The 12,466-nt window shown below is 40.6% G+C and overlaps 1 protein-coding gene across 10 annotated transcripts in view; it reads left to right on the top strand.

Moving 5' to 3' along the window:
• PHF21A (PHD finger protein 21A) overlaps positions 1-12,466 on the top strand; it is a 132,211-nt gene that overhangs the window by 564 nt on the left and 119,181 nt on the right. The window contains exon 2 of one of the 10 annotated variants that reach the window (XM_039705226.1): positions 547-632. The exons of the other annotated variants lie outside the window; for them this stretch is intronic. The gene's annotated coding sequence lies outside the window, so the exon portion shown is untranslated. The remainder of the gene's footprint in view (positions 1-546; positions 633-12,466) is intronic. 10 annotated transcript variants of the gene reach the window in all.

Raw genomic sequence — 12,466 nt, 5'->3', positions numbered from 1 at the left:
CCGGGCGCCGTCCCCCCCTCTCCCCCCCGCGCCCCCCGGGATGGCGCCGGCGCGCCCCGCACTCTCCGGCCAACTTGGCGATGAGGAGCAGCAACTTCGCCGCGGCCCCCGGCCCCTCCCTCGGGGGGGTGGCGGGGAATAGCGGAGCGTCCCGGGGCGGCCCCCCGGCCTTCCCGGCAGAAGTTTGCGAGCGGGAGCGGGAGAGGTGGAGGAGGGTGACACTTGGGGTAAAAGGAGGAGGTGACACATTGGGGTTGGGGGGAGGAGCAGGGGAAGGAGATGACACATTGCACTGGGGATGGGGTGGGGGAGGGAGGCTTATCCCCTCCCCTCCGGTTTCCTTCAGGATGATTATTTCCAGGCCCTTTTCTCTCGGTCGGGTCCTTCGCCGCGATGCTGTCGGGGAAGTTTTATTATTATCTGGGAAATGATGCCGCTCTCGGTGATGGATAATTCGTAGTAAATCCGCTGCTGCGGTTTTTCTTTTTTTTTTTTTTTCCTTCTTGCTTCCCTCCTTCCTTTCATTCGTCTTTGTGGCCCGAGCAGCGCCGGGAAAATTCCGTTTCTTCAGCAACTTGTTATTCCGGAGCCGGGCCTGCTCCCCTCGCCCTGGGGCTGCCCTTCCCGCACAGGTACGGGGCCGGGGGTGCCCACGCCTGCCCCAGCACTGGGCACTTCTTTATTTTGGTTTGTTTCCCTCCCTCCTGCGCCCGTGTAGGTGGAGTGGGGCTCTGTGTGGGACTCTGCCATTTGGTGTAGTCCTCTTATGCATGTTCCTTTCCTTTCTTCACTTGCCTTCCTGCAGGATTTTTTCTTTTTTTTTTTTTTTTTTTTTTTGTGATGATGTGTGTTTTGTTTTTTCCTCTTTATTATTCCGTGCTTCACTGTCGGTACAGCTTTCTTCTCAACCACCTCTGCAGTTTGGTGGGTGCTGATGGTTTAGTACGCTGAGGTTTTTTGGGTGAATTCGTATTTTATTAATGCATGGAGCTCTTCATTCAACTTCTTCTCAAGTGTCAAAAAATAAGGCTATGAACAGATGTGTTTCAATATGGAGAAATTTCTAAGTTCCTAATTCTTGGGGGTGGAGGAAAGAGTGCCATTGGAGAGTGGCTTTTGTTTTCGATTGGTGAACAAATGTCATCACATTTCAGTCACGTGCTGTAATATTCTTTGTTCAGCTATCAAACTATGATATCTGCTACACCTGTTCCCACTTTTTAATTGTAAGTAACGGTGATTGCCTGCAAATCTTACAATTGCAGATAGGAGCACTTTCTCCCTTTCTCTCCCCCTTCCATCCTCTTGGATATTTGTTTGGGCCCAAGCACTGAGCTTGACAATGAACTTTTGTTCACTGTGGAGCCTGCGTGTAGAAAGGTCCCACTGGGGGTAATAACGTGCGTGTCACGAGAAAGTTGTGTCCTGTGATGTACCGTGGGTCTGAGCATGGAAAAATCAGGTGGGGACGTGCGCTCCGTAATGGCAGGGCTTGAGGAGGAGGCAGGCTTCTTTGGGCCAGGCAAATTTTCTTGTGCTGTTGCTTGTTAGCAGGTTAAAGAATAGATGCTCCTCTACACCCGTATGTGTAGATAGAAGCTTTTTTTTTTTTTTTTTGCTTAGCTGTAGGTTTTCAGGTATCAGAAATAAAATGGATTTTGGCTCTCTGTTTACTCTTTTTTTTTTCCTCTTCCTCTCTTCCCCCCCACCCTCCCGCCCCTTTTTCTCATTGTGCTGACTTCTAACAATGAAGACACCTGCTTAGTTTCAGTTTTGTAACTTGGCTTCCTCTAGCTTTCCTGTGATTTCCTGGAGTTAGCTGGTGAGACCAGACCTGCTACATAGCAGGGGAATTTCTAACTTTGATGAAGGGTGGCTTATTTTGAGGCTTCATTTGTGGAAAAAATGGCATGTGTTTCAATGCCTTGTTTAAAAAAAGCCCTTAAAATCCTAAAATTCATTACTTCTACCAGATTAACATCTAATGACAGAACTTTAATACTGAACTTGTTAGTGATTGTGTATAATACAACTTTATAATTTTTATTAAATAATGACATTAAATTGCTATTGAGAACAGGATCTTAAAGAAATAAAAAAATAGCATAACTACCCATATTAGTTAAAGAAGTTAATTATCATGTCTTAGGAGAAAGATCACAGTCTTTGGAAATTTTGTTTATATCTGTGCATGCTTCACAATAGCTAAATGAAACTTTCTTTGGGGCATTTTTTAATGTTGATTTCTGGAAGGGAATTCTGTAGCTCAGTAAACGAAACTTTAAAACTGTATTTAAAAAACAGATGATGAGATTCTCAAATATTTTTAAAACTTTCAACTTCACTATGGTAGAGAGATTATTTTATGGTAGTTATATCAGCTAGGGGTTTGAGCTGATACGGAGGGATTACGGAGCAGCCTCTCTGTCCATTCATTCATGTTGTGCAGTAGTGTGTATGGAGTGTGTCTTCAAGGTCTTGGGAGACCATTGTCTAGCAGAAGGTGGGTGCATGCTTGCTGGGAGTACTTGCCACCAGATGGATGTCAGCTATGTCATATCCCAAGATTTCAGCCTCAGTGACCTGAGCAACAAGAAATTTGGATCCCGTTATGGGTTTTGATGATTTTGCATTTAACTAGTAAAGCTAACATGTTGTGTAATTCAAAATGTTACGTGGAGGAGTCTTTGTAATTAATAATTTTTCGCCATTAGTGTTTTTAAGATTTTTACCTGAAAGTTTTTACTCTTTGCCCTCCTCTATGTGCATCTTGAACTAGTTTTGTTGGTGGAAGCAGGCATTTGTAAGTAGTTTTCTTCCTTTAGGGAAAATAAAAAAACTTTCCTTCAAAGAACTTAAAGCAAAAGTAGGAAATTAAAACTTAGGCTGCTTAGAAAAAAGTGCTGTTGTGTTTTCCAGGTTCAATAGTGAGGTCTCCACTTTAAGTTTTGTAAATCTGTCTTTTCACTGTAGCTATTCAGCTTTAGCTGTGTTTCAAATATTGGTCCTATTTCTTATTCCAACTTTTTTTTTTAGAGATGAGGTTTTGTGTGTGCCTATTAAACTTCACTGTAGAAATGATGATTTTAAAAAAAATTAAAAATGTCTTGGTGTGGATCCTTACAAAGGACACAATTTTCATGAACTTTTTTTTTTTAGAAAATAAGAAGTGTTTTATTGACTGCTTAAAAAGTTGTGTAATTCTGTGTGCAGTTGGAAAGCTTTGATAGTGAGCCTGGCTATCACTTGTGTTGTTCATGCAGTTTGTTTATAATGAACACATTGTAGCTGTTCAGTTCCTTTATTCTTTTTCTCAGTGCCATGAAGAATTTTATTTGGTCAAATGAATTGATACTTCTGGAAATTGTTTGCAATGGAGATTTCTCTTTTATTTGAGTCCAGTTTGAAAGAACCTGGATGGACTATCTTACTTTATGTGTTATTGGCACTTTGTACGGGTACCAGAAACTCAAGGTGAAAGTCATGTGAGAAACATGTGTTGGTGACCCTAACCTTTTTACTGGAGTTTTGGGTTTGTTGGCTTTACGTGTTTAAAATATTAAATATAAGAAAGACCTTCATGTGGTGATAGAGCTTTGCTTTTTGGAGGGCCATCTCTGGGGATGTGAGCTGTAAAGCATCTTCTTCAGGAGAGGCATCTTGTGTAGAAGGGGCAGTGCTAAAAACCTATTATTAAGCTTCTAATAATATTTCTTCACTGTTCCCTTCACCCTTTATGCTCACAACTGTGCAGTCACATGTGTAGCTGTGTACTAGAAGTGTAAGACTCTACAAAAGGCCTGGCTCCTGTACGTTCGTGAATTGCCCTTGTTCAATTACTCTGTGCCAGAAAGCAGCTCACATCCTGTTTCTGATGTATTTTAACAGCACAAAGGTTTTTTAGGAGCCAACCATATAGTGGAAAGGTGGGGCAGAGCACAGAAGAGTTTTGAGATGTCTGCTGAATGCAAAGGGCTGGTACTTACTTCTGTACCCTGTAATTAGAGGGTATAGAAGGATAGTTTTTATAGGTATCTTACAGTAATATTTCCTACAGTTCAGTATAGCACAAAGCCAGTGTCTAGCTTGTGCTGGTTGTGGAGATATGCATTATGCAGGCAAAAAATAATTTTATTTACATTTGGTGGTGGGGGATGTAACTTTGTATTTTCTAATTTTCTTTTAGTTATTTTTTGTTATGGCACATAGAGTATCATTAAAAAAATGTAGCCACTTTGTTTCTTTCATAAGTTTTTATTTATGGCTCCTGCACTTTACAAAGTTCCTCTCTGGACTGAAATTGTTAAAGTATGACTTAAAATTTGTTTGATTCTACTTTATGTCAAAACTTCACAAAAGTGAAGTGTAGATCATAGGCTGTAAAATGTACAGAAATTGAAAGAGTTTTTAAAAAGTACTTAGTGCTGAGGAAAGATGCACTTGCATTGTAATCAGACTTTGCAGTTAGAATCACCTGTCCCTAAAGTAATCCTTTTAGCTGTAGAAAGTTCTAACAGGTCCCTTCCTTTAGTCTTCCCTGCCTACTGTCCTAACAAAGTCCCAACTTTGCCACAGAATCTTTTGTTTTAATACTTTGATCATTCCAGCTTTTTGAGGAAAAAAAGTGCTGCATGATACAGGCTTATCTGCAGCATTATTTTCTGGTATACTGTTTGCCCCAGTTTAACATTGCTGATGGAATTAGCAGGTTCCCCATGCCTTAAAAGATCTTTGCCTAGATGGTTTGACCTATTATTTGTTCCCTCTTGCCCGAGATTTCTTGTTTGCTGTCATTACAAATGCTCACTCTTTTGATTAGAGACTGTATGCTCAAAGCATGCTTTGAAAACCCGCACACCACAAAACAAACACGCTGCCTCCACCCCCAGACCCCAGCCCCAGCCTAATGTTTGTTGTTTCTGGTGGGAATGCATCTATAAGTGGTACAGGAGCAGTGAGGCTCTGCTTCCTGTGAGCTCTGTTCTAGGCCACATTCATACAGCTTCTATGCATGTTTAATGTTGATTTCTTAAAATGTGTGTGTTTTCTGATTCTGCCCTTCTGCCCGGCAGTACTGCACTTGTAGGACAAGAGAAAAAGTTCACTTGGTACAGAAGTTGTCACCTGCCTCTGAAGTGAGGGGCTCTACCTTTGCATGTGTAATTAAAAGTGCTTTGAAAATGTAGCCAGTGTGTTTCTTGAATTGCAGTATGGACGTGTGAGTAGTTAAACCAAATGAGGGCAGATTTGAGCCTGTGACTCTAAGATGGCCTGTGAGAGAACTCTAGCAGAGCAGCCAAGCTGCTGGTGGTTCAGCTTCCTTGTTTCTGTGTATGAAATACAAGCTGTCAGTGGGAAAGGGAGAAGGAACATTGATTCCTTCCCCTCTTCCACTTCAACCCTGCAGATCCAAGTTAACTGTATGGATCCCAAAGGCAGCATAGTTGGAAACAGTTAATTGAAGAGATCAAGTGGTATCCTATTGAAGCTTTAAATTGTTTTAACAAAACTTCTGAGTAATCGCAATAATTATTTTCTGATAAGCTGGCTGATAGTAACTATGGCAACAGCTGTCTGGCCTACGGACAGCATTGCTGTATTGACAAAACCTTTAGATGCTCCTGAGGCCTCTTGCCTCTATAGGGAAGTGCATCAGGATGACTTTGAGGTGACTGAAGCATCATCATTTCTTTCTCTTGCAGTGGGATGCTGTCTTTCTCTTGGCCCAGCCTTTTCCTTTTGCATGGTGCTTTTTCTTTGGCATGTTTCTGCAGATGCTGCCTGCTAGCCTGGAAATGCTGCAAAGACTGTCTTGTACTACAAGGACTAGGGAAGCATATAAGTTCTTAGATAGAATTTTACATGCATATTATTGTTTTTTAATTGTTTTAGTAATAATAATACAAAGTTCAGGGAAGCAGGAGGGGGGGGGAAAGGAGGACTTTTAAATTTTGTTCCCTGGTTGTTTCCTTCCTCGATTAAAGCCTTTTTAGAACAGACTGGTAGGGGGAGCTGCCATTCCCTTTACTGAAGTACAGCGTATTCCTCTCTGAGGCCTACGCTGAGACACAGCTATTTCATTTTCAGCTAAGAGCCACTTCTTTTCAGAAGAGAGAGGCAAGCCCCTGCTTCAGCACATTGTAGAAATGGAGGAGGAGAGCAATTTGTTTCCAGATAACTGAATTCTGGACAGGGAGAATATGCCCCTCACCAAACATACTTTTCCTATTGCTATTCAAAAGAGTACTCGTTAATGTTATTAAATGTAGCAGTCTTGGGAGGAAAGCCCCATAAATTCTTGTTGCACTTCAGTAAAAGATATTAAAAAGCTACAGCAAACTGTGCATGTTTAAAAGTAGCTGAACTGCTGTTCTATGAGGACTCTTGGTTAGCTGATGTTTATTTCTGTTTATTTCTTTGACCTCTTAACTTCAACACATGAGAACTGGCTATTGATCCAGCTTACCTGTCGTTTACCAGCAGCAGTCTCCCCGTTTGGGGGGTGTGTGTTGTTTGCAGGCCTGTGGAAGTGTGCAATATGGCCTACATCTGGTCTCATCTTGAGCAAGAATGTGCTCATGGAAACTGCAGGCCCCAGTGTGCAGTGCTCTGTTTTTATTGCGATGGCCTGCCAGGATTGTGCTGTCCTGAGGTATCCTGGGACCTGTAGTTTTCTTGAGCAGAAGTTGGGGATTTGGAGTGAAGGGTATAAGATGCTGTCATATTCTAGAAACGCAGTCCTCAATACCTTATCCTGTTCTTGTTGGTCACTTAAGCCTGTGCAGCAGTCAGGTATTTTTGTTTACAAGTAAAAAATGGTTTATAGTTGCATAATATGTTTAGAGAAAAGCAGTCCATGAAGGAAGTCTTCCAACTTATGTGTTTTTGTACAAAGAATGTATAAATTGTACTAACACCTTGCTTCATCTCTGATTGCAAGTATCTTATTTGATATTCTGGGGATTTTTAATCTTTCAGAGCAATGTTATGGATGGAAACATTTGGCAGGAGGGGATTTCTGTTACTGGCAGTATGGCAGCTGTGTTGTCCTTTCCAGTTGCTGGGAGGACAGTGGGTCACAATGGATTTCTTTTCACACAGTGAAAGGGAGTTTTAACAGCATTTTTAACTGATGGGAACTCGCTTCTCTGCTGTGTTTCTTGAGAGCGAGTGATGACATAGCTGCCTTATTCATCAGAGCAGGGGATCCAATTTATGTTCATGCTGTGGGGTCTGGTGACTCCATTGCTGGTTCCCAAGGGGACACAGAGTCACAAACACAGGTACTGGCAGGTGCCACCAGAAGCAGAACACATCTGGCAGTTTTTGTGAGGTGTGTTTAGTCCTGACTGCTGTGCTTGAACTCATGTCAGACTTGCATCAAAGAATGTGAAGTGTTTCTGAAATAGGTATAGAGGAATAGTAACTTTTCAGAATACTTTATATATATTTGTAGGAATTGTGTGTTTTCACACAACAGTCTGTCAGATTTGCCCAAGTTAAAATGGACATTAAGTTGATTTTGGTTGTTCATCCAGCAACAAGTTTAGTATTTGCTGTACTCTTGTGTGCCATGATTTGGATAATGCAGTTCATTTTCAAGTGAGCAAACGTTTAACTTTACCTGATCCCTGTCAATTTCTTTGTTCTTCAGTTTCTATGAGATATTAATATAAAAAGGCTTGTATTTAAGTGTCAGACAATATGAAATACACTTTGTTTTTATGTTTTTGGAGAAATTAATTAGAGCTCCAGCCTTGCAAGAAGTCATGTTATCTAAGTCCTGCAGAAGTTAGAGAGAATAGCTGAATGCCTGAAATCAGAATCTGTATAAGTAGCAGCAGGATGAAGACCTCCAGGCTTCTGATGTTGGAAAGTAGCTTCTTTGTAATCAACATAATTAGACCTAATATCTAGGTCTGTGTGACAAAATTCTTTTTCTTTTATTGAGTGTACAGAAATACCGGTCATTATAAATTCAGAACTCACATGTTCATAGGTTGTGCAAAAAATCACCCAGGGCCTAAAAGAGTTGCTAATTCCTTCACCTGTACAGATGATGTGTATGGCAGATATTTAGGTAGTAAAAGCTTCCTTGAGTCAGGATTGTATTTTCTCAGCACTGATACATTGTACACACTACATGTTGCTGACACTGTTTAAAACTGATACAAAAAGGTGAAGAGATTAGTCTAAAACCTTACAGATGCTGTAATTGCCAAGGACTTGGTAAACAGTGATATAGTTTTCCTTAAGTGTTCCCAGCCCCTTGACTGCTGGTGTGGAGCAAATTGCTGACAGGACAGGCACTTAGCTGCAATAGTTACTTTTAGTATCTGGGCATGATTAGCAAGGCTGACATTGTTGCTATGCAAGGATGAAATGCAGTTCATTGGCTGCTTGGGCCTATACAGCAGGCGAGAGAAGAAACTCAGATAAATCTATATGTAGTGGAAAGATGACGTATCTTGTCTTTCAAGGACATTTTGCCTTCTGTAGAGAGCCTGCAACAGTGCCCTTTGTAATGCTGCTGTATCAGGGTATCCTAGATAAGGAAAGTGAGAAGTAGGGATGTACAGAAGGGTTTGATGCAGAGTTGTAAAGAAAAACTTCTGTAAGTACTTCTTATCTCATAAGAGCAAATCTGTCCTCATCTGTGAAGAAATTGTGGCCCTGCTCAAGCCAATGGGAAACTTCACAGTTGAATTGAGATTACTGGGATTTTTTTCCCCAAAAAATATAGTTTTACGTGGATTTTGCAGGCCTGAAGCTCTGGACAAAGTTTGAAGAATCTGGCATCTGTTTAAGAGGCTGCTAGTGATCCCTGGGGGATCTCACTCTGGGTACTTTGTCTCCTAGTGTCTCTGCTATGCCTTTAAAAAGTGGTTAATGTTGAGCTCTTGTAATGCTTTGTAAGAACTTGGAATCTCTTTATTCAGGGCTTTTACTTAATTTGTTAGCGCAACAAAATTTTGCATGAAAGCCAGAAATTAGTCCTTGATGTGTCCAAGGAATACATTCTGTCTCTATTCCTCTTGCTAGTGTGACATTGAGATATTTGGTCTGAAATTTGAATAACCTGACTTGTGATGGAATTAAAAAAAATTAAGCCCAAACAATTAAAAGCACAATAAAAATCCAACCCCCAACCTCACTAACAAGCCTTTTTCATAACTACAAAAGGACTACAGTGGCCTATATTACTAATAAAGACGTTTTTTGGTAATTTGCATCTAGCTGGAGCTTCACTGTTGCTTAGCTTGCAGTAATTGTCTCTGATAAGCATCTTCATCATGTAAATCTATTTTGTGTAGCATGAATTTGCTGTATTAAGGATGCTTTTGTCAGTGACCCCAAAAGGAAAGGATGTGGCTACCTGAGCTTCCCTTTTTACCCTTTCAGAGACTACATTCTGGTCAGAAATAAATTGGGAAGGACTAGCCAGCTTTGTGCTTTTTCTGAATGCCAGGTACCTGCCCTTGAGTCTACTGCAGTTCTTCTCCCGAGGAGGAAACCCACCACACCATACCACTTATTTTGTGGTCTTAGACAACCATGCTGAAGTCAGTGAATTTATCACTATGAGATTTGTTTCAGAATCAGCCTTAGTTTCCACTTTCTACCTGCAATTTGGCGTATTTCACCTGCTCTACTCTCTTTTGAATATCAGCTTCTAAACTGAACATGGAAATAACCTCCCTTCCTGTAATTCTCATCCATGTGTAGCAGTTTCTTCTTGCCATAAAACTTACAATGTCTTCTTCCACCTTACTTCTTGCAGGAATTACATTTGGGTGCCTCACTGTTGAAGAAGAACTTGTGTAGTGTTTAGTGTAATGAAATGTTTTTTCCTGGGGTGATGAGCTGCTTTCCTTGCAGTCAGTCAAAACCTGGTGGTGTTGGCCTGGGAGATGCAGGGTTGGTGCCCTATTGTGGTAGCAGCATCTTCTCAGCTGCAGAGCCCATTAGTTGGGCCTAGGTCAGTGGCACTGTGAACACCTGCCTCGGGTTGTATTGCACTGACATTGTCATTGCTACAAAATTGCATGAGCAAAATTCATTGCTCCTTCCTGAAGTAACATCAAATTGTACAATTCCTCACCATCTGAGACCTTCTTTCTGGCTTCCTTTTGCTAACTTAATCTACACTTCTGTGCTCATTGTTGTTTTTGTTTAAAAATGCTATTTTTCCCTTATATTTAGTTAATTTTTGACATATTAGGTGATTTCATCATCATATATGTAGATTATCTCACTCTAACTCACTTGAAAGCTGAAGCTAAGGAAGGGCAGAAGTGTCTGTTAAGTCCCTGTTTGTGTGTAGAAAGTACTGTACGTTCGACACGCCAGTACTTTTCTCTCAGGTAAAGCAGAGCTCCTGTTGTTTCTTCATAAACATTTGCATAAATTGGGAAATGGAGTTAAATACTATCTGCATATTTTTAAACATATTTTTTTCCATATTCCTACATATGCAGGATGCATTTTAACCCTTTACCTATGACACCTCTTTGATATTCCAATTGGCAGTAAGACTCATAGGGGTTTCTTGGGGATCGGAAGTTGCATTAGAAGGGGACTTAAAATTATACAGTAAATGTTTTGTTTATTTCTAGCCCTCATGGCTTCTACCTTTCCCCCCCCACTGGATAATAACCAGAGTTTAAATTGATAGGAACTGTGATTTTTCTTGAAGACATTATAACAAGGAAAAAAACCCAAAAAACCACAACAACCCTATTCTTGAAATGGTAAAGAGAGGAATATGTAAGGACAAAGTAATGAGAGGAGTGCATGAGAATTTGTGTGCATGTGCCTGTGTGTAGAGAGATGTGTTTAAACATCTTTTGCAGTACAACAATAGGATCATTAAAAATCTGGGCATTAATTTTTAAACAAAACAATTTGTTTAAAGAGTAACTTTGCAAAGCAGTCTCCATAATGATGGGCACTACACTGATATCACAGTACACTGATATCACAGTAGTGTGAGTGTTGCTCTTGATACAAGTGCATATTGGCATGCAGAAATGGATACTGCTGTATGCAGCACTAGTTGAGTGCCCCTCACTGTTTTGTCCCATCTTGGTCTCTGCTGTTGTGGCAAGTCTTCCTGGCACCAGTGGTTTGCTCCATCTTCTAGGACAATGTTGGTGTAGGGCTGTTGTATACATGGAATCAGTGGATCCCAGGAGAGCAGGAGAAGATTGTGCTGATGTTGGTGTGAGGGGATGTGTAGGAGTGGCCCTCAGCAGCATGTTACTGCCTTGTCCTCTGGGTGAAGCACCCTGGCCCCTTGGGAATAAAAATAATTGGCTGCCCCAACGTCTTCTTAAAACTGCCAATCCTTTTGTTCGGAAAGTGCAATCATACCATGCTCCATGATACCTTTCACTCTCTGTCAGAATTGTGAAAGTTGAAAATGCCTTTCAATTGTTTGGAGTAGCCACAAAAAGTAGATAAACCTACAATTTATTCTTCCAACTTTAAGTAAACAATCAGTTAAAAATCTGTGGCAATCAGTGTGAGTAAAACTGTTTTGGACATTTAGTTTTCTTGTAGCTGAAGTCCACTCCCGTTGTACAGCAGTCTTGCACTTTTCTTCCATTAAATGCTGATTGCATGCTTATGTGATTCCATGTTAAATTGGCCCAGTGATTCAGTGCTATGTTTGTAACCTAGTGTGTAAATCTTTTTACTTGTATTGAATAATCATGGTTTTCTGAAGGAACTATGAAGTGTATGGTTACTTGAATTAGTCCTTTCAGATTAGTGACTACCATCAGTACTCCCACATTGAGTGTGACTACCCCAGCTACAAATACCATTCTCCAGATGCTACAGTTCCCATTTGTGTATGTTTTGAGGAGAAGAAAGAAGGAAAAAAAAAAGTATTTTAGGGGGTAAGGAGGGAGAACATAATAAAAGAGGAAGGAGAGACAGTATTTGAGATTGATACCTGTGTACTGGGAGCAGTGAGAATGCCAGCTGACTGGTGTGTAGGGGAAGGAAGATCAGAGCACATCAGTGTAATAGTTTTGGAGTGCTTCCTGTTGACTTGTTAATACAACATGGAATTTGGCCCAGGCAATCTGCTGTTGTGAATCAGCATAGTTTATTCATTGGAGTATAGGTGTGCTTGTTATTATTCAAGAATCTGCTCTACTTAAAAGATAACAGGTCAGTCTGGTAAGTAGCATTATTGCCATGTTTGGATTAGAAACTGAAGTAGAGAGAGAAATTGATTTATTCTGCATTGCAGTAATTTTATTGAAGACGTTAAACTAGGAAGTGAGGCCTTCCCTTGTGTGTCTGCTTCATTCATATCCTTAATGTTGCTATATTGTAAACAAAAGTGAGCCTAAAACTGATACACTGATTAAGTATGGGTGGTTTACAAATAGGTAGTGTTGTCCCAGTGGAAGTGAGATTCTTGTAAAAAAACTGGTTGTACAAAATAAATAGG

The sequence above is a fragment of the Passer montanus genome, unplaced genomic scaffold, assembly GCF_014805655.1.
Source record: "Passer montanus isolate IOZ18808 unplaced genomic scaffold, ASM1480565v1 scaffold18, whole genome shotgun sequence".
Taxonomy (NCBI): domain Eukaryota; kingdom Metazoa; phylum Chordata; class Aves; order Passeriformes; family Passeridae; genus Passer; species Passer montanus.
The sequence above is the reverse complement of the archived record's forward strand: the minus strand, read 5'-3'. Positions and strand labels throughout refer to the sequence as shown.